The sequence below is a fragment of the Rattus norvegicus genome, chromosome 1, assembly GCF_036323735.1.
Source record: "Rattus norvegicus strain BN/NHsdMcwi chromosome 1, GRCr8, whole genome shotgun sequence".
Classification (NCBI taxonomy): Eukaryota; Metazoa; Chordata; class Mammalia; order Rodentia; family Muridae; genus Rattus; species Rattus norvegicus.
The window spans coordinates 265,078,345-265,099,209 of NC_086019.1; the positions used below are offsets into that span (position 1 = coordinate 265,078,345).

At 45.4% G+C, this 20,865-nt stretch overlaps 1 long non-coding RNA gene across 1 annotated transcript; it reads left to right on the plus strand.

The window, feature by feature from the left end:
- Positions 1-332: 332 nt before the first annotated feature.
- Positions 333-18,855, plus strand: LOC120098090 (uncharacterized). Its single transcript, XR_005496016.1, has 3 exons — positions 333-466; positions 16,571-16,820; positions 18,501-18,855. It is a non-coding gene; the product is annotated as an uncharacterized LOC120098090 (long non-coding RNA).
- The last annotated feature ends 2,010 nt before the right edge of the window (positions 18,856-20,865 follow it).

The window sequence follows — 20,865 nt, forward strand, 5'->3', positions numbered from 1 at the left end:
CTTTTCCTAGTTACTCATTTACGCATTCAGGCAACACTTCTTTTGTGGTACGTGGGATTAATCCCAGGACCTTGCACAGGTAGGTGGGTGTCTGGCCTCTGAGCATCACATGCAATTACTATCTGTTAAACACTGAGGCTTGAGTTGTCCTTTCCTACTTAATTGCACTACTCTAATTAGACAGGTGTTCCTGACCTAGGAAGCTAATAGTCCAGACATTATATCTCTTGAAAGTGGTTTCCCCCAAACCCCTAGAAAACCTCATTCCAGTGACAGAGCCCTGGCTGGGCCACGTTACCACTAAGAAAACAGCAGTTCTACCATGTATAGTAGCCTCCATCTGAAACCAACGGTCACACCATGGCCTAGCAGATGTATAATGTATCTGTGAGCTCTCTGGCAGCTCAAGGGAAAGGGAAAGCTGGAAAATGACCTACCATTGTGGCCAATACATTGTGGAAAGACGGTGAGTACTTGGGGAACTGTATCAATTCACTGATACATAATATATTAAAGAATAGCAGAAACAGTGTATCCCCCTTCCGACAAAATGACCAAGGAGCTCACTTAAGTATTTTAAAATGTAGGTATTCTTAACCCTTGTTCCCAGTTTCTTCCCAAATCACCTCCAAACCACATGGCGAGAAAGACACCACAATTCCCAGACAGAAAACACTCCTGGGGGAAGGCTTTTCTGACAATTCAAGTAGAGATCTGACCTTTCTCCTTCTATCCCCTCTCTCCCTCCCTCTCTCCTTCCTTCTTTCTCCCCTTCCTCCCTCCTTCCCTCCCTCCCTCCTCCCCTCCCTCCCTCCTTCTTTCTCCCCTCCCTCCTTCCCTCCTTCCTATATCTCTTGGGCATCCTTGAGTTTGAACTATGATTCTTCATTGACACATTCTCTTTCCCCCCTTTCCTTTCCCATCTTCAGTTTACACAAGTGGTCTCTCGGTCCTGCATTCCTCTGGTACTTCAGATGACCAAGAGGGAGGGCAAGTGTGGAGTGGCTAGAAGGGAGGGGAAAGAAAATGGGGAGGAAGGGACAAAGGGAGGAAGGAAGGGAGGGACAGAGGAAGAAGAGGATGGCACCTGCCTCCAACGAATGCAAGAAAGTGGCTTTTCCTAGAGTAATCCCAAGACTAAGCTTTAAGGTGATTTCCTAAGTCAAGCACAGGCAGAGTGGGGTGAAGGCCTGGTGCGGAAAGCTATCCATAGGGGCACAAGGAGCTGACGAGAAGAATAAATTAAAGATTCCTTCATATTAAAAAGGACTTTAAGAACTTAACATATTCAAAAAGAAAAATCAATGACCAGTGGAGGTTTCCATCAATCGATCATGGTGAAGAGATAGGGAAGCCCATATTTTTATCTGAAACATCTTTCTCTTGGCCCACCAAGAGTCATAGTGGTCCTTGGGGCTATTCTTGGGGCTGAGAAAGCCTCTCAGGGGGCTTCAGGGTGCAGGAGGATGAGCAATCCAAGCTTTTGGGTAATGAGAGCCATTTCAGCTCTGTCTTAGCCCTGGGCGCTTTTTAATGTGGATCTACCCACCTCAGTTCATGTCAAAAGTGCTAAAGGAGCCCGTATTATAGCAAACTTTATCTCTTGCTGCAGAAAGCTTCAAAGGATTTCATGATTTTGCTTTTGAAATTAGATGGCAGCAAATAACTCATTTATTTTGTGATTAGTCATGGTGTCTCGGGTTGTATATCTGATTGTGCATGACAAAGCAGGGGTCTAACCCGCACATTATTTTTGAAGGCTGTAAACTGTTAACGTGCATTTCATTTAATGAGCAATGACATTTGTACGTATTCATGGGATTTACTTGATTTTTAGCTTCCTCTTTGGTGTGTGTGTGTGTGTGTGTGTGTGTGTGTGTGTGTGTGCACATTCACATGCAGATGTCCATGTGTATGGGTGTGAAGTATTCCCTTAGGAGCCTCCCACTTTGGTTTGGGAGACAGGATCTCCCATGGAGACCTGGGACTTGTAGTTAGGTGAGGCTGGCTAGGCATCGACTTCTCAGGATTCCTCCTGCGGTGCTGGGGATTGAACTCAGGTCCTCAGACTTACATGGCAAGAGCTTTAGTAGCTGAGCTATCTCTCCAACCCTTTGCCTTTTGCATTTCAGGGTCAGTGGTAGTTCAGATCTCAAGCATCCTTGAGAGCCCTTGGGAAGAGTGAACCCCAAGCATAGATTCTCCAGTGCTTTTTAGGTACATTGGCTTCAGAGACAAAGTGTAGGCACAAACCTCTCCTCAGTTGCCAGGGTTTGATGTTGAAAGGACGAAGCCATTTGACCTCTGAGTTTTCAGGTCCCACAAGTCTTCCTGTTAGCATAAAGCCTCATTAAGAGGACTGACAAGTTTTCTCAACCAACCAAATTCATTAGGAAAGTCCTCTCGTGTGGTTGTGTAGGGAATCAGACGTAGCACAGTATGCCAGGGTCTGTATCCTGGCCATGTTCTAAGTGACTGGGGAATGGGCAGCAGCCACTGGAGTGCCCAGGGACTTACTTTCCTCATCTGTGAAATGGGCTGAGGTCAGTCCATCTTCATTCCTGCAGTTGTTTGGAAAGTTTGGGCGATGGTCTTCTTTCTTGGTGACTACCAGACTTCACGATCACAAAAGACAACCTATGGGAGTTGTTCCTAGTCCTGGCTGCAATTTTAAGCCATCCCGAAGGGTCTTGAAGGTGTCTGAAGGCTATGCCCCACCTGAGACTCACCATGCTGGCTGCTGTTACAGAAAGCTAGGAAGGGATTGCTTGGCTGAAACAGTGACTCCAGGGCAAGCATATGTGGGTGAGGATTCCAGAAGGAGCCATGAAGAGCTGGAGAAAGCACCAGGCCGTTAATGAGCACATCAGAGCTACAGGCTACTGGAGGGTCATTCCCACCAGACACCTCTGCGAGTCAGTCCAGAACCCACATCAGAGGCATAAAGAAGCAGAATTGCGGGTCTCACAGCTCCACTTGATACTGCTGCAGGGCTATTTTCAGAGGCCTCCATTAGCTCTTTCAGTGGCTCTGTTATAGGACACAGCAAGCTCTGGTGGCTCGAGAGACCCTCCAAGTCTGAAGCAGGCCGTCATTGGTTCCGAGGTAAGCTGGGCAGGACTGAGGGGCCCTGAGTGGGTGCTGGAGCTATGTGTCACATGACACACATGGGGCAGTACTGTGCCCCAACTTGGTGGGGAGCACACCACCTATTCTGCAGTCACTCCTCACTCAAACCCCATGCTGTGTGCAAGACATCCTGAAGCCCAGAGACTGAGATCCAGTCCAAAGGACTCCTGTCTTGGATGCCTCTGCAGCGTGTGTTTTTGGGTGATGGGTTCCGTGTGACCCAGTGACATGCACCACACTTGAAATTCTTCCACTGCTGACAAAATAAATCAGCTCTGTCCGCCGGAGCACTCGGCTTATTAGGGGAAAATGGAAAGGGGGCATTAAATATTAATGCTGCATATTTTCTTCTCCCTTGGTGCCTTCTATGCTGCTGATCGCTGCCCAGCCAGCACAGCCTTCTGTCTTTTTTCCTCTGACGATGATAGGGGACAGAAAAAAAACCTCCGACAAGTCAGTGAGGGGCAGGCATGTAAAAGGGGCTCTGACTGATTTTTTCTAGGCTCCTACTTGAGAGTGTCGCTGTCTCCGTTAGATGCCAGGGATAATAAACTGTGAGACTTCATCTGTGGCGGGAGTTATCTACTCTAGCTGTGGTGCGGCTGTCGTCACAGAGGACAGAACCTTCTGGAGGAGGAGGTGGTTTCTCAGGAGGCGGCGGGGTGGGAGGACAGAAGCTCAGAGATCTGGGTGAAGAGTCCTGAGCTCACAGACACCATGGTTCTGCTTCTGCTCTTGATTCTCACAAACATTCATCAAGGTGTCCTCGCGCCTAAGCCCAGGCCAGTTGGAGGGGTGTGGGGCTTGGAAAAGAGAAGCTTCTGGACATTTTGACATTTTAACCAATCAGCCTTTGGAAATTCACTATCTATCTATATCTATTTATCAGTCTATCAATCAATCTATCCATCCATCCATCTATCCACCTATCTATTGTCTATCTATCTATCTATCATCAATCTATCTATCTATCTATGTCCATATATCTCTATATTTATCCTCTATCTATCCATCCATCCATCTATTCATCTATCCATCATCTATTTGTATATATTCATATATCTGTATATCTATCTCTCTGTGCCATCTCTCTATCATCGATCTCTCCTGATCTGTCCATAGATCTATCCTGTATCATCTAATATCTATCTTCATCATCTATCACCAATCTATGATCTATCTTATCTACCTATCACCTATCTCTATCCGTAACCTTTCTATCATCAATCTGTCTATTATTACCTAGCTATATCTATCTTCTATTTAGATATCTACAGATATCTGTACATCTAGATACATACTTGAAAAAAAAAAACTCAAAAAGCAAAATAAAATAAACAAGCCCCTAAAAGTAGTTTTTAGAAAGACTCCTCTTATAGAAAGCTGGGAAGTTTGATTTTGTAGGTTTGGTGAGTGAGATGTGTGTGTGTGTGTGTGTGTGTGTGTGTGTGTGTGTGTGTGTGTGTGTATTACAAAATCTTCATGATGCAAATGATACATCAATTCTGCTTTATAAAACTTACTTCATTATGCTTTAAGTGGTGGGTGCTGCTTCCTGGGAGTATCTATCTTCCCAGGAGTGAGGGAGCGTCAGACATAGGAAGGAAGTCTCTGCATACGTAGGTCTGGGAGCATCAGCCAGCAGGGTGGCTTTAGGTGTGAATGTTTGCCTGTTCCTCTTGTTATCTCTGGAAAACACACACGTGTGCGCACACACACACACACACTCACACACACATGCACACACACAGACACACACACAGACACACACTCACACACATGCACACACACAGACACACACACACACTCACACACATGCACACACACACACACTCACACACACACTCACACACACACACTCACACACATGCACACACACAGACACACAGACACACACTCACACACATGCACACACACAGACACACACTCACACACATGCACACACACACACTCACACACATGCACACACACACACACACTCACACACATGCACACACACACAGACACACAGACACACACTCACACACATGCACACACACAGACACACACTCACACACATGCACACACACAGACACACACTCACACACATGCACACACACACAGACACACACACTCACACACATGCACACACACAGACACACACTCACACACATGCACACACACAGACACACACTCACACACATGCACACACACACACAGACACACACACTCACACACATGCACACACACAGACACACACTCACACACATGCACACACACACATGCACACACACACAGACACACACACTCACACACATGCACACACACACACAGACACACACACTCACACACATGCACACACACACAGACACACACTCACACACATGCACACACACAGACACACACTCACACACATGCACACACACACACAGACACACACACTCACACACATGCACACACACAGACACACACACAGACACACACACTCACACACATGCACACACACACAGACACACACACACAGACACACACACTCACACACATGCACACACACACAGACACACACTCACACACATGCACATACACACACTCACACACACACACACACGCAGCAAGATTGAAATCCAATCCTTGGCTAAGAGTTCAGCAGGAGCAAAGGTGTGATGTGCACTCTGCGAGAGTGTGACACCCACCCATAGTGCCCTTCCCTTAGCTCTGTTTCATCACCAACTTCATCCAGACCTTCTCCACCTTCCTAATGCTTTAATATAGTTCCCCATGCTGTGATGACCCCCAACTATAAGATTGCTTTCACTGCTGTAACATTGCTATCCCTGTGAATTATAATGTGTTTTCTGATGGTCTTGACAGCCTCAGTGGAAGGGTCGTTTGAGCCACATATTGAGAACCACTGATTTCAACTACCTTATCCGTTGTCCAGGGAGCCTGACTAGAAGGCAAATCCTTCGGTTTGTGCCCCTTCTGCTTTCCGTAGCTAAGACTTGGAGAGCTACGATCTGCAAGGGGAGGGGAGATTGCCTGTCATGTAGGTAGAGACCTCCAGGGACCCCCATGGAGCTGTCAGCAGTTTAGGTTAAATGAGTAGCCAAGGGAAGATCATGGGAGACATTATCCATGCTTATTTACAGGGAGCTCCTCAATGGCCTCCTTGAGGAGTGAGGACATGTCACTTGAGGGAACATTAGGCAAATTGTATACTTGTTCGTGCCATGCAAGCTCCAATCCCCACCAGGGAAATTATCTTGTCACTCATTGGCCAGGCTGTCACTGTGTTCCTTTCAAGGCCTCCTGTGCCTCAGAGTCCAGGTCAACATGAGGAGAGTGTGTATACCATCTTCAAATGCAGCACTTAAACCCAGGAAGGGTCTTGGTTTGGGAGCTTCTCCGTGTCCCACAAAGGACACTGCTAATGTCCTCTTTGCACTTAGTGTCCAGCTGTTCCCCCATATTCAATGTATCTGTCTTCCTCGACCAGGATGCAGTGCTGTGACAGAATGAGAAAGCCCATGAAAGCATGGCTTGGATGGTCAAGTCCATGTGAGAAAGCTCTTCAGGGACTTAGCAGAACCTTTCATGTGGTGGAGGAAGAATGACATCTTTCCTCAGAGATCTGTCATCCTGAAATCCTTTTGAGAGTAGAACAGATTTTCCAGAAAATCCAATCCTTACATTGTAAGACACAGTGACATGGAGAAAACACCAGAAATCTAGAGGACAGGAGAGCAAAGGAGGGACCTTCTCTCCCTATACACTTCTTGACTGAGGACCTTAAGGCACAAGAAAAAGAAACTCTACAAGAAGGCCTTGTAGAGTAATTGCCTATATATCACCTTTTCAATTTTGTGAAATCCTAAGGGTCTGCAGACCTCGGGAAGTGTTTTCAAGATAGGGTGGCACTTATGCCTGAAATAACTGAGTTAAGAGGAGGGAAAAGTGGATTGATCTTTAAAAAAAAAACATGGAAAATTTGCTGTCTGTAGATAATGTAAAAAGCATTTTGTTGGGGCTAAGGAGATGGCCCTACAGTTAACAGCACTTGCTCCTTGTAGAAGTTCAGTTCTTTGCACACATACACAGTGGCTTACAGCCATCTGTAGGCATGCACATGGTACATGAAAATATACCCGGACAAAACATCCATGTTTTTAAAAAAATTGTTGTGACAATGATAGCTGGCTCAGCATAGAAAGGTTCATGTCATCAAGTCTGATGGCACAAGTTCAATACCAGGTACCCACATGGTGAGAAGAGAGAACCAGCTCCTGCAAGTGTCCTCTAATCTCCACCCATAAGCTAGGGCATGTGCATGTGCATAGGTACATAGCATACACGCACGTGCATGCACACACATACATAAATGCAACAATTTAAAAATAAAACACCAAACTAAACTTTATTGGAACAGAAGCACGTCACAGGCTATGGCACCGTTCTCTCAAGCAGAAGCTAACATGGTTCCTGATCCTATGCTAAACTTGCGGGGTGTTGTGGTTTGAATAGGGATGGCCACATAAGTTCATATAATTGAATGCTTACTCATCAAGAGTGGCACTATTCAGGAAGGATTATCAGAGTAGGTGTGGCTTTGTTGAAGGAAATAGGGTTTCAAAAGCCCATACCAGGCCTGGTGTCTCATTCTGCCTCTCTGCCTGAAGGTCAGCTCCTGCTCCTGCACCATGCCTGCCTCCTGCCATAACGGTTGCGGACTCAGCCTCTGAAACTGTAAGCCAACCCAATTAAATCCTTCCTTTATAAGAGTTGTCTTGGTCACGGTGTCTCTTCACAGCACTGAGACCGTGACTAAGACTGGAAAAGGCAAAGGCAAACATACCTGTGAGGTCATAGGTGACCCCTTGGAGTACACTGTGAGATCACAGGTGACCTCTTAGAGTGACCTGTGAGGTCATAGGTGACCCCCCCTTAGAGTACCCTGTGAGGTCACAGGTGACCTTCTAGTTGTCAAAGCCAATGCTGAACTCTCAGTCCTTACCCAAGCTCTGTCTTGCACATTTGAAACCAAAGGACACTTTTTATCTCTTCTGCCCTCAGCAAACTTCTCTGACTCCCTGCAGAACTCCCCTCTGATCAGCCTGTAGCACATGTCTATAGTAAGACAGACAGATGGCCATGGCCTTACATCCAAGCTCCTTTGTCTAATAGTAATTGTTCTTGGACCTCAATTTCAGTGTCTGGAAAATAGGGCAGAGAGTTCTTGTGTTCAGGAACTGCTCAAATGTGCAACGAATTCTCAGCACCCAGTAAAGGTTGGCAGGTGTGCCTCAGCCTCTTTTCCCAGCTGCCTGTAACTTCCCTTGAAATGACAGGCTTCTTGGGCTGTTGTATTGGTCCCTTCCGGTCTCCTTTTGACTGGGACTTGTTCCTTACCTGACTTCATCTTGCATTTCCTAGATATATTTGGATATAGGAAAACAACTTTAATTCATTCATTCCTCTCTCTCTTTCTCTCTCTCTCTCTCTCTCTCTCTCTCTCTCTCTCTCTCTCTCTCTCACACACACACACACACATTCTTGATGGTATCTTTATGTGAGAGTACCTGGTACACAGCATACAGTCTAACCTAGCCTTGAACTCACAATCCTCCTGTCTCAACTCTGTGAGTGCTCTAAGAGGTAGGCATGTACCCTGACCCTCAGCTCTTGATATGAAAAATTCAGAATCGTTATATGGCAGCCAGCAATGCTTGGCAGAGAGATACATGGAAACAAATTCAAATTCACCAACTGCTCCCTCACAAAATCCAATAAAACATTTATTTGGGTTAAATAAAATTTTCTGTCATAACTGTCAGACTCCCTATTTCCTGTCCACTCTCCACCTCCCACACTGGCCACCTGAAGTCAATCTGTAGACAGTTCCTAATAACTTCCCAGGACTTAAACTCAAGAGGAAAAGCACAAATTCAATTCATTTTAGCTGAAAGATGTTTCCAGAAGGTTTAGGGCATATCAGTCTCATCTTCCAAATCATGGCTCAACCTCAAAACTATTTAACTGCAATCAATTACTGCTTTTTTTGTCTGATTTTCCTTACTCTCCAAAAAGAAAGCCAGCACAAGTGTGTGCATACATATTCCAGGAGAGGCGGTGTGTCTGACTGTGAACCACTTATCATGATCCAAAAGATTGACTCAGAGGCATAATTAATTGGAACGTATTTCAGTGGGAGTCATTTCCCTTCATCTCATTACAGGAACAAAAGAAGATTATAGGCCAGGGAATCCATGAGGTTTCAAGAGACTCTATTGATGAATGAAGTTGGAAAGGGTTTACACAAGGTCGGATGGTTCAGATCCAAATACTCTTACAAAGAAACAGCAACTCTCCCCATTAATCCCATCCTGCCCCTTTGATCTGGGCGCGGTACCACGGCTTACACAAGCCTACCCTGTTGTTAAATGTCTCTGGAGATCTCATTCCAGAGCAGGACTCTCCAAGAACATAATCCTGATGATGATGATGATGATGATGATGATGATGATGATGATGATGATGACGACGACGACGACGAGGATGACGATGAAGAAGAAGAAGAAGAAGAAGAAGAAGAAGAAGAAGAAGAAGAAGAAGAAGAAGAAGAAGAAGAAGAAGAAGGAAGAAGAAGAAGAAGAAGAAGAAGAAGAAGAAGAAGAAGAAGAAGAAGAAGAAGAAGGAAGAAGAAGAAGAAGAAGAAGAAGAAGAAGAAGAAGAAGAAGAAGAAGAAGAAGAAGAAGTAGAAGACAATGACCATGACAACAAATTATTGCTATAAATAAATAAATAAATAAATAAATAAATAAATAAATAAATAAATATCCCAGCTAAATAAACCAACCAATAAGCCAAAACTCTAGGAAAATGCATACAAGGAGAGACTCCTTAAGGGAAGTTTAAAGCTGTCGGATTACTAGTCTTCTAACTGTGCCTGTTGTGATAAGGGCACCATATTAATTTATTAGCCCAGTCAAGGGGGAGATGGATTGAGGTGGACCTATAAACTTTGGGTGTCAGTCTTCCTTTCAAAAGATGAAATAGTTAAGTGCCGGCAAGCACTAGGAGAAGGTGGAGTTGGGGAGGGGGAATACAGATGGATGTTTTTTACACATTTCTTTGCTGATTTTCCTTTTGTCTTCTGAAGTTTTAGTAGAACCCTTAGGTTCTGAGAGCTCGTAGACTCTCAGAAATCATGCATGGAACTACTGTGGATGCTTAACATGTCCAGCATTTGTGGACACTATTTGAGATGTCAAATATCAGAAGAGGCTAAGGAGACTTCTCTGATCCAGCAGACTGAACCCTAAGTACTTGAGGATTCCTTTAACTTTTGAAGTGGCCATTAAATGTTCCTTTCATTCTGGAAATGGGAGGGAAAGAGAGGGAGAATGGTACCTACCCCATAGCTGGTGGTCAGTTCACCAATCCAAGTTGTCCAATTAAAGAAATGAAAAATGGAAGCATTGTCAGGAGAACATGCAAGTAAGGAGGAGTCAGGGTTAAGATGTTAAGTGGATTGCTGGTTGGAACCACTCTCTTGTTTATGAGGGAAAATAGATTTCAAGATTACTGTATACAATTGGGTGGATTAGATAACCTTCTATTACGTAATCGAGTCACAACATAAACCACCAAATGGCAGTGAGGCCAGCCAAACCTTTGTGAGTTTGAGAGATGGCGAGATTTCTACCACTCTTACTCCAGCTCTTGGAAGAGCAAGGTTTGAGGTATTGGCTCAATTCTTCTCCCTCCAACATCTCCCCTCTTAATGTTTCCCTTCAAATGTGAACTCTTGATTGGGTCTCGCCACAGGTCTTACTTACCTGGCTCAGCAGATGGACAGTCCCCGTTGAGGATCTTTAGAACAGAGGTGTGGAGGGGGAGGGTGGATTTGCTGTCACGCCTGCTCAACCTGCTGTGAAAATTGAGAAGCAAAAGACGTTGATGCCACTGAGCTATTTTATGCCACACCATGAATCCAGAAGAGAGAACTCACCCTTTAGACCTTCCAGATAGATGAAGGAAGAGCAGGGAGGTGTTTTTCTGTTCCGTGGGGTTTCAGTATAAGGTCACCGTTCTCTCATAATGTTTCAGTCTAGAGAGGGGGTCAGGTGAGCTGTAAAGGCTGGTACGAAGGCACACACATACATGTGTGCACTAATTTGTGTAAGTATGTGTATTTTCAGATCTGAGTGCACCTGTGCCATGCACATTACAAAAACTATCACGGTGGATGGTACGGCGTACCGTCAGTTCACTTCTGATGTCCAAAGGGTTCATTTATTCAGATACTGACAGACTTGACGTAGGATACCAGCCAGAAGCTGTCTTCCACAAGGGAGCTGACCCACTGGTGTCTGCTCCTATAGTTGGGTATGCTTCAGGCTATGATGGATCCTCGAGGGTGTTAAGTGAGCCTTCTGACCACTGTCTATACTTAAGGGTAACATTGAGTGAGCTTTGCCTTTCTCCTACAGCCCTACAACCCTTACAGAGTCAGCAAAGGCCTATGTTATGGTCACAGAGAGCTAAAGTTCTTCTGACTACTCCCACATCCCTTCTCTCCCCTCAAGCCTGGATCCCAGGAACTCTGCCAGCATGCATATTCTAGCCTCCAGAAAGGGTCCTCCTCCCAGCAACCACCCGTTCAGTTCAGGCGAACAGGAAGTGGACACTGCCCAATCTTAGGTCTCTCTTGTGAGCACAGGGCATCTTAATCTCACAAATCTTTGGCCCCTGAACCTTTGGTTTTGAGACCAGGCAGAAGTGTTCTAATCTCCATTCTGCTAATTACTCTGGGAAGATACTTGTGTTTCTTTTTTCTTATCCACCCATCGGCACCCTTGTCATCAGAAGAATACTTGTAAAACCACTTAGTAATTTAAGCAAAGGATTTAGGGAGCAGTGTAGAAGGGAGTGCACCTTGCAGAGGAGAATAGACGGCTCTCTCACCAGGGGAATGGCTTCTGGGAAAACATTTAACAACTCTCTCTAATCCTCCGTTTACTTATCTGTAAGATGGGGCGATACCATCAACTTTATATGACCATTCTAGAAGGCAAAGGCATACACAAAGGCCCCAATTGTAGCTCTTACTATGGTGGCCATCTCAGAAAAAGTTTATCTCCCTTGAGGGGTCAGAGAAATGGCAGCCGAATCCTGAAGAAGATGAGTTTCCATGGCCCCAGGATGATAGGCCCCAGATTTCTCACTAAGGGACAGAAGTTCCCCCAGTGAGTTCTTGTGTCAAGTAATTTATTCCCTAGCAGGGAAATAAGACATGGAACTTGGCCGCCCCAGGCTGGAACCTCACTCTGTTCTGGGAACATTCTGATGCCAGGATTTACAACGTGGCTCAGAACAGGGAGATCTGCCAGGCCTCAGACAAAGGCCCCTTGGTCCCTGAGCTGGCTTCGGTCACTGCCTTGGCCAGGTGTCTGCTAGTTGGCTTTCAGGTATCATGGGACCATCTCTACTTAGAGATCTTCAGATAGAGAGTAGAGTTCTTATTGGACCATGTGTCACATCCACAAGCTGGTGAGGACAGAGAAACTTCCTTTTTTATGTTGAAATGCCAAGACGGACCCTATAAATACCAAAGGGATCTTATTTCAAGGGAAGAAGCAGGTGCTGTGGGGCACATGAAGTCTCCTGGCTACATTACAGGCATATAGCGTGAGACTGTGGCCCTCCCTGGGGACTTGGGACAAGGCCTACAGGTTCTGGGGAAGAGATTTGTTTAATGTAGTTCCAGAAAAAGAGAGTAGCCTTTTCCTAAGCATTCAGAGGAAGCTCCTGCGTGCAGCTTGCCCCACCATGAGTGGAAAGTTGCCCAGTCTCAATGCTGTCCCACAGATGGCTGTTTCTGCAGTTGTCCCTGTAGTACCATTCAGTAGTATACTTTACTACTTCCACTAGTATAGTATATGTAGTACAGCACGGTATACCCTTTCCGCTAATATAGGGTAGTATAGTGTAGCATAGTATAGTACAGTATAGTATACTACAGTAGTATACAACTTCCACTGGTATAGTGTAGTGTAGCATAGTATAACACAGTATAGTATACTACTTCCACTAGTATAGTATAGTATAGTATAGTATAGTATAGTGTAGTATAGTATAGTGTAGTATAGTATAGTGTAGTATAGTATACTACTTCCACTAGTATAGTATAGTATAGTATAGTGTAGTATAGTATAGTGTAGTATAGTATAGTGTAGTATAGTATAGTGTAGTATAGTATACTACTTCCACTAGTATAGTATAGTATAGTATAGTATAGTATAGTATAGTATAGTGTAGTATAGTATACTACTTCCACTAGTATAGTATAATGTAGTACAATATAGTGTAGTATAGCACAGTATAGTATAGTATACTACTTTCACTAGTATAGTATACTATGTCCACTAGTATAATATAGTATAGTATACTACTTCACTAGTGTAGTATAATATAGTATAGTATAGAATAGTGTACTACTCTCACTAGTATAGTACAGTATAGTATGCCCACTAGTATAGTATACTCTATTATAGTATACTACTTCACTAGTGTAGTATAGTATAGTATAGAATAGTGTACTACTCCCACTAGCATAGTATATTATAGTATAGTATACTACTTCACTAGTGTAGTATAATATAGTATAGTATAGAATAGTGTACTACTCTCACTAGTATAGTACAGTATAGTATGTCCACTAGTATAGTATACTCTATTATAGTATACTACTTCACTAGTGTATTAGTAGTAGTTCTACTAGCACTGATTCCAGACCTGACACTGTTGGGTTCCTCCAAGTTCACTGACACAGTAGTGTCAAATTCCAAAGAGGGAGATGAGAGAAAGGATTTGGTTGGCTTGACTTGGGTCAGGTGTTAGATATGTGTCCAGTCGGCTATGCTCAGGGGAAATGGATCCCATGGTGCCATGGGCTGCTCTCTCTATTACCTGTGAACAAAGCAGGGCTTTCCCAATAAGTGGATGGGACAGGGGTAGGGTGAGCAATGGATATTTGGAAGACATTGCTTCAATTTTCTGGACTCTATATTTCTTCAGCTAGAAATGGCACTTGTGGATCACGAGGTATCAGATTAAGTCATTGCACACATGGGATCTGGTTGGCCCCCACAACCCATGGCCACAAAGTAATTCTTTGATTGTGATGAGAGCACTTTACGTATAATATGGCCTCCCTCTGGAGCACAGGGGTGTGTGTCTCTACAACTCACTCATCTTGCTGGATGGAAGCTGAATGCTGCTGCTCTGCAGTCTCTCACTCCCCTCCCCCACAGCCCTCATACCTCTCCGTGATCCCAGGCATCTAGATACTTCATGTAAAGGGAATCCTGAAACATTGTCTTTCGGTGGCTAGTTATTTTACATAGCATAGCTTCTTCGGGGTTCATCCATATTACCCTATATGACATTATCTATTTACTTAAATATTTATTTTTATTACCTTAAAATTGTGTCCGTATGTATCTGTGTCTGTGTGTTCGCACATGAGCACGTGTACACGCGTAGAGGGTGAGTACCGTTGGAGTCCACAGGAAGAGTGTCAGGTCCCCTGAAGCTGGAATCCAGGCTGTTGTGAGCCACTTAATGTAGGTGCTGGGAACCCACTTCAGTCCCCGGTAGGAACTGTAGGTGCTCTTAACTGTAAAGCTGTCTCTCCAGCACCGGAATGGCTTTGTTTCCTTCTGTGTTTGTTTGTTTTTGTTTTAAGCTGTTTAGCGTTCCGTTTAGAATTCTAGTTTTTTGGATAAGCACCCATAGGTGGTCTCTCGGGTCGCGATGGTTGTTTATACCGTGTGGAGGAATTTCCGAATTGCTTTCTATAAATGGCTAAAGGGCTTTCCCTTTGCGTCGGTGGGAAGGGGGGTAAAGGAGTGCTCTGATTTCTCCACATCTTGGACAGCATTTGTCTTCTGAGAACAGCCAACCTGATGTTGTAAATTAATATCTCAGTGTGGCTTGGGGTTTCCACTTCTCTGACGACTGAGTGGCCTAGGCCACTGTGCATCTTCCTGAAGAAACATCTATCAAGTCCACTTTCAATTGTGTTTTTGGTTTTTCCCAAGCGACCAGGTTCTTTTTTTTTTTTTTTTTTTTTTTTTTTTTTTTTTTTTCGGAGCTGGGGACCGAACCCAGGGCCTTGCGCTTCCTAGGTAAGCGCTCTACCAACTGAGCTAAATCCCCAGCCCCCAGAGGTTCTTTATACATGGTTGGCGACTGACCCCGTTTCCCGTACACGGCTTGCACATTCCCCCTCCCGCTCTGCAGCGTGCGTCTTCACTCTGTTGACTTTGCTCTCAGAATCTTCTTTAGTTTGATGTGTTCTCATCTGCTTGTTTCTACGTTCATTGCCTGTGCATTTGGCGCCATATCCAAAAAAGGAAGTCTACTCTTTTTTATTATTATTATTTAATGTATACGAGTACACTGTAGCTGTCTTCAGACACACCAGACCTCATTACAGATGGCTGTGAGCCACCATGAGGTTGCTGGGAATTGAACTCAGGACCTCTGGAAGAGCAGTCGGAGCTCTTAACCGCTGAGCCATCTCTCCAGCCCGGAAGTCTACTCTTGAAGGACAGTGTTCTTCCTGTGTCCCTGGGAACTCTGAGGACTATGTAGATGTCTCACCAGTCACCTGTACCTGCCTCTTGCCCTGCACCCCCCAATGCTGTAGGATGCAGCTGGCAATCTTCCAGACGCCCTTTTCTGGGACACTGTCTTTCTCCTAACACGGATATGATTTCCTTCCTCTTGTCTGCATGGAGATAGTATACTCGTGGTAGGTATCATTTTACGGGATGCATGGGCTCAATGGAATTTAACAGAAAGAATACAGCTTCCTCCTTATGCTGTTTCTACTGGGCTTTCATGAGGCCAAAGGTCTACAAAGGATGCTGATGCCACTTCTACAGATGAGTTCCAGGCCACTCTCAAAGAGGGGGAAATCCTAGCCTCTTCCATTTCAAGTCTTTTCTCCCCTGCATAGATGCTACTGCCATTTCCTCTGAGGGACAGGCCCCTTCCTCCATGCCACCCTCTGTCATGGCCTATACCAAGCTTCTGCATTGCCCAACAACCTTACCCAAGTTTGTCTTCCTCGGCTTAAGCATCCCACTGCAGGCTACAGCAGCAGCTCAGCAGCCTGGGTGTGGGTATGACGGATAAGCTCCAACCACAGCCTTTGCATGAAATGTTCACCGACATCCAGGGAAGAGAACATGGGTCTCTAGCTCCATCCTCGTGAGTCATGGCTAGACACTGGATCATTTGAGAACTCCCTTCTGGCTAAAGGGACAAAGTAAATGTACAACGATCCTCAGACACGGGACACTTAAATTCCACATTTTACAGAAAAGATTGTCTGTCTTGAGATTGTGTGTCCAGAGTCAATGAAATCTTTGCTAATGGGCTCCATTTTCACTAGGTGCAGGCTCAGTGACATGGACACACCTTGAACCAAGGGAACAACTGTCCCAAAGGGAAGATCCTTGTTGCCTTCACAGGCTGGGACTATCTGAAATCCCCCAGTGGCTGCTTTCCAGTTGAACTGTTTAAAGTCGTGTGCTCTCCCGGCAACTCTAAAACAGCTGTGAGCCTTTGATTCTATTGGTGTCTGCATTGCATAGGAAAGAGTGCGTTTTCCTTTTCAACAGTGGTGAAACTGAGGTCCACAGGTATGTGCATGGATTAAGATCCCAGCTTTGGCTGCATATCATGTGTCCTACCAGACTTGCCCCATGACCCTTCCAAAGTTCAGATTTGGGATCCAGTGAGGCTGGGGAGCTCTCAGCCTAAGGGCAGGCAGCAGCCTTTTGATCTTCAGAGTTCATACCAGAGGGCGGTAATGATCATGTCCTTCCCAGGGCCCCGCTACCAAACATTCCCAGGGACTACTGCAAGGTAGGCTTTTGTGCAAGGTCCCTGTGCATTTGGGAATATGATAGTAGGACATTAAAACAGGCAAGAGGTCTTTGTTCAAGATGAAACCTCGTGTGGGTCACACACCTGTTCAGCTGGTGACCTAGACCCGAGGCACCTTACTCTAGGACAAAGCTTGGGCAGAAAGGTGATCTGGTGCTAAAGGCAAAGGCAGCTGTTTTTGGGTCTTCTCCCCTGCTTCCTGTTATGAAGCATGGACTGTCGAAGCGAGCCAGACACCGAGGATCGATCATTCCAGATCGTCTTTTGCAGTTTAGCTGCTTTTGTTCCTTCCCCCTTGTCGTTCAGAGTAATCTGGGTGGCTTTTGAAGAAATTGCTTCAACTGGTTTGAGCTTTAATAAGATATGAAGAACTCGAAGGCATAAAGGGTCCAGCGATAAAAAACCCGAAGCTTTTATTTGGCGCTGCGGGTGCTTCCGGTACCGCATCAGAAGCAGTGGGTGGTATGGGGCACGGGCAGCCAGTGTGTGTGTGTGTGGTGATGGGGGGACGTCAGGAAGCTGCGTGTTACTAAGCTCAGCTCTAGACAGCACAATGACCCCAGGAAACAACAAAGCTCAGGTGAAAGCTGAGATGGAAACAGGAAAAACAAAAACAAATAAACAACCCCCCAGCTCCGCTCCGTGGCAGCCGCGCAAGGACAGGGTGTTTCCAGAGGAAAGCGGTTGACAAGGACCTAAAGTCATCAGTAATACCTGCTGAGTAACGGGGTCCCCTTTGTCTCCCCCAAGGAGAGAGGCATTTGGGCATCTGACTGTGTCTTGCCATGATCTACGGCGCACCTAGGAAGGTCTAACATGATCTGAAGCTAACCGTATTCCCAGATCACTGAGAAAACCAGCCTCTGGCTTGGTGACACATTCAATAGGCCTCCAGTATTCTAGGGGCAGGCCATAGGTAATGGATTGTGGAGGAAGGGAGGGGAGGATTCCTAGCTGAGAGGGAACACCTTCAGAGGGCAGGAGGGAGGGAGGGAGGGAGGGAGGGAGGGAGGGCTTTCTCACTTGCCTGAAGACATTGACTGTTAGTCAGGAAATGTTAATTGCTTGATTGCTGCATGCTTCACCCTGTGGAATCCACCCATGCACCTCATCTCCGACTCACCATTTGACTTCCAGATACAACTCTGCACTTTCTCTCTTCTCTATGTTCTTCCCTTCCCATCTACCCCCTCTCCCTCTCCCTCCTCACCTTCCTCCTCTTCCTCCTCTTCCTCTTCCTCTTCCTCTCCTTCCCTCTCTGCCTGCTCTCTAATTCCATATATTAGCAAATATAAATTCCTTCCTTATTTCAACGACCAAAATGACTTTGACCTAAATAAATGACACATAAATTACTTTCACAAGATCCCCCAAGACGAAGCTGCTTCAGTGAGTAAGGTCCTGGCCTCATCTCTTGTTTTTCTATCTATTAGGTTTTAACTTAAATTTTGATCCCAAACACTTCTCCACATCACCTTGCTCTGAGAGGAGGCAGAGTGGGTATGAGAAGACGGAGATCTCTTGAAGACTAGAACCCACGCAGATCGCACGTCATTTCTGCTCACATCTCATTGGCCAGAGTATGGTGGTATGACTGCACACCAGTATGGGGCTATTATACCTGCAAGCTTTTCTACCTGGCCTCTTTGTTCCCAGAAACAAGGAGTCTGAGACTTAGTATTTCAACAATAAATACCGAGGCCAAAAGCTTTGGCTTGTTCCTTGGCTATCTCATAGCTTAGTTACCCATTTATTCTATTCTAATTCCCACCACATGGTTGGTTACTGTTGCGGTAAAAATAAATAAATAAATAAATAAATAAATAAAGGCAGAATTGTTTCTGCATGTCCCCTGGTGGTCACGCTCTCACTAGTTCCAGCTCCAGCAGGCCTTTGGAACTATCTCTAATTTATCTCAGAAGCTCTACGCTGCCCCCAAGTACTCTCTGACCCAGGCAACAATCTCTCTACCCATCTAGTTCCCAGGGCAGGTTGTTACCATGCCAGGCATGCACATCTCAATTCTGGGGCGGGGCCAGTGCATCCCGCCACTCCACCTTCTCTTAAACTCAATTAGGTCGCCACATGAAGGGACACACCACACAACATCCTCTGATCCAGTTGATAAGATATAATCTGCCCATCTAGACAGCACAAAATCCTGTATGCACCCATCCCTTAAAAATAGTCATAACAACCTGTAACTATGGACAAACTGTAACTATGAACAGAGAAGCAGCTTAGCATCTGCTGCCATGTTCTCCCAGCACCCTCTTCTTGCTCCCCCTTCTCACCCTCTCTAAAACTTTTCTCCCACACATCCTTCCTTCTCCTCCAATGACAGGCCTCATTCTAGCCTGTACCTCCCTTCACCTGCATCATGACGTCAACCACAGGTTACCTCTCCTCAGTTTCACGAGACTGTTTCCTTCAGCAGTCAGGGTGAATCTTGTGCCTTTAACCATTTCCCAGAATCCCCCTCCCCTCTCTCTCTGTGGGATGTCCCGCCTTCTAATCCTGCCTCAGCTCATTGGCTCATTGGTCATGGGTATTATTATTATTATTATTATTATTATTATTATTATTATCATCATCATCATCATCATCATCATCATCATCATCATCATCGTCGTCGTCGTCGTCGTCGTCGTCGTTATTATTGGCAGGTGATGCTTCTATACATTGCATAAGAGATTCTCTCTACAGGAAATCTAGATAATGCATTCTACTCCAGAAAAAGTTCAAAGGTTCTTTTATATATCATGGAGATGGATGGGGGGATAACTGGCAGTTTCCTAGTCCGTTTCTTGTTTGTGACCTTATGGAACGGTTACCATAGTCTACCATTGCTGGGGTGACTCTCTGATTGGTCCTGTTCAGTGCCCCATGTTTCATACAGCGTGGGAAGGCAGAGAACAGCAGTCCAAAAGCCAGACACTACCCTACGCCCACGCAAACCTCTCAAGAGCCAAGTCACGAGTTTACAATTTTTGGAGATGACTATTCTCAGTCACTAAAGTAGCCATTCTTCTCAGGGTAAGGCTGAGTGAGACCGATTCACTTTGAACACAGTCGATGGGTTTGTACAGAGCCAGTGCTCATAGGGACCCCAGACAGTGAAGTTCTGCATGTTGGAGCCAGCCTGAATTCCTTAGGTAGGGTGAGGAGGGAAAGAGAAGAAGGCAGGGAGGACTGGCAGGCCGTGAACATGAACGTGAATATGATTTTTCCCCCCTGCTGGAAGCAGCCTTTGGGAGCCTAGAGGTGGGCCACCCTTGAGTGAATGGGTTCAACCAGACAGATGATCCAGATAATCCAATAAAACGCTTCTTGTTTTTGCAATTAATTCAACCGTCACAGCGTGTTTCCAGGCGATCAAGTTGTCAGAAAGTGCTTCTGAGTCTAGATGTTCACTTTCTGGTTGATCCGGGGTTCGTTTTCATCTCAGTCCCGCCTCCCCTGCTGCCTGCTCACGTTTCAGATGACGGCATACTTGCAAGAAGACACCAAGGACAGAGCGGGAGAATGGCACTCGTGACATTAGCGTCCACTGTGATTGGAATTGCTGGTGGCTGCCTGTCCCCTCCCTTCCAGTTGTCCTCCATGGTTTGGGTGCAAACCCATGTCTTTCTCCACAGTAAGAGATTTGAGGGGCAAGTCTACCTGACTTCGGGTGTCTTTCCCAGTATCTAGGCAGTGTGTGACGTATGGTGCCTGGCACATGAATCAATGGTGATGAATTTTGCCTTTGTTCAGATAACCGGAGTTGGCTGTGATTTTTTTTTTCTGAGTTTCTGG